The sequence below is a fragment of the Corvus brachyrhynchos genome, unplaced genomic scaffold, assembly GCF_000691975.1.
Source record: "Corvus brachyrhynchos isolate BGI_N302 unplaced genomic scaffold, ASM69197v1 scaffold1308, whole genome shotgun sequence".
Classification (NCBI taxonomy): Eukaryota; Metazoa; Chordata; class Aves; order Passeriformes; family Corvidae; genus Corvus; species Corvus brachyrhynchos.
Window position 1 is genome coordinate 34282 of NW_008239342.1, and position 2141 is coordinate 36422.

The 2141-nt window shown below is 53.9% G+C and overlaps 1 protein-coding gene across 1 annotated transcript in view; it reads right to left on the reverse strand.

The window, feature by feature from the left end:
- Nucleotides 1–2141, reverse strand: part of SARNP (SAP domain containing ribonucleoprotein) — a gene marked incomplete at its 5' end in the record, with an annotated part of 20328 nt that overhangs the window by 4199 nt on the left and 13988 nt on the right. The window lies entirely within an intron of this gene.

Genomic DNA, 2141 nt, shown 5'->3' on the forward strand with positions numbered 1-2141 from the left:
GGAAGGGGAACAGGAACGGCGGGAATGGGATTGGGAATGTCGGGAATGGGCTTGGGAATGGGAATGTTGGGAACATTGGGAACGACAGGAATGGGATCAGGAACAGCAGGAACGGGCTCGGGAACGGGATTGGGAATGGGAACCTCGGGATCGGGAACGGGATTGGGAACAGGAACAACGGGAATGGGATCGGGAACATTGGGAATGGGATTGGGAAGGGGAACGTCAGGAATGGGATTGGGACCGGGAACGTCGGGGATGGGATTGGGAACGCCGGGAATGGGCTCGGGAATGGGATCAGGAATGGGATTGGGAACACTGGGAATGGGCTTGGGAATGGGATCGGGAATGGGATTGGGAACGTCAGGAATGGGACCGGGAATGGGATCAGGAACGGGAACAACGGGAATGGGATTGGGAATGTCGGGAATGGGGTTGGGAATGGGAACAGGAACCTCGGGATCGGGAATGGGATCGGGAACAACGGGAACGGGATCGGGAATGGGATCAGGATGGGGAACAACGGGAATGGGATCGGGAACGTCGGGAATGGGAACATTGGGAAGGGGATCAGGAATGCTGGGAATGGGCGCAGGAATGGGATCGGGAATGGGATCGGGAACGTCAGGAACGAATGGGAACGTCGGGGATGGGATCAGGAATGCTGGGAATGGGCTCGGGAACGGGATTGGGAACGTCAGGAACAGGATCAGGAATGTCGGGAATGGGATCAGGAATGGAAACGTCGGGGATGGGATTGGGAACGCCGGGAATGGGCTCGGGAATGGGAATGTTGGGAACATTGGGAACGACAGGAATGGGATCAGGAACAGCAGGAACGGGCTGGGGAACGGGATTGGGAATGGGATTGGGAACGTTGGGAATGGGATTGGGAATGGGAACGGTGGGATTGGGAATGGGATCGGGAACGGGAACCTCAGGATCGGGAACGGGATCGGGAACGTTGGGAATGGGATTGGGAACGGGAACAACGGGAATGGGATCAGGAATGGGAACCTCGGGACTGGGAACGGGATCGGGATTGGGAATGGTGGGAATGGGATTGGGATGGGGATGGGGAATGGGATTGGGAATGGGAATGTCAGGAATGGGACTGGGAACGTCAGGAATGGCATCGGGAATGGGATCGGGAACATCGGGAACGTCGGGAATGGGGTTGGGAATGTTGGGAATGGGATTGAGAATGGGATTGGGAATGGCGGGAAAAGGATTGGGAATGGTGGGAATGGGATCAGGAATGGGATCGGGAACACTGGGAACGGGATCGGGAACATTGGGAATGGGATCGGGAACGGGAATGTCAGGAATGGGATCGGGATCGGGACCGGGATTGGGAACGCTGGGAATGGGCTCGGGAATGGGATCGGGGCCAGGGCTGCGGAATCCTGCGGGAATTCCATCCCCAATTCCCTCCCTTCCCAGTCCCCAACTCCCCCCGGGAACCCCCAAATCCCGGGATTTGCCCTTTCCCTTCCTCCGGGCCCTTCCCACATCCCAGAATTCCCGGAATTCCCGGAATTCCCAGCCCCGCGTTCCCGGCTCGGATTGATCCTGGATTTCCCAATCCCGGTTTTCCCGTTTTCCTTGGAATTCCAGCCTGGATTTTTGGGTTTTTCCCATTTTTCCGGGCTCCAATCCCGGCTCCGGCCCCGCCCCTCGAGCCCAGGAAATCCAGGATGAGAATCTTGGAATTCTCTCCCTGTTTTACCTTGAGGGGGGGAAGAAAAATTCCCCAAAAAAAACATTCCCAAAAAACCCCAATTACCAAAAAAAAACCCCAAAATTCCCCCCAAAATTCCCAACAAACTCCAAAAAACCTAAAATTCCCCCCCAAAATCCCAAATCCCAAAAAAACCCCATTCCCAAAAGAACCCCAAAATTCCTAAAGAACCAAAAAAATCCAAAAACCCCAGAATTCCCAAAAAAACCCCCATTCCCAAAAAAAACCCCCAAAATTCCCCAAAAAATTCCAAAAAACCCCAAAAATCCCAAAAAACCAAAAACCCCCCAAAAAATCCAAATTCCCCAAACCCCCAAATTCCAAAAAATCCCAATTCCCAAAAAACCCCCCAAAATTCCCCAAAAAATTTCCCAAAACCCCCAATTCCCAAAAAACCAAA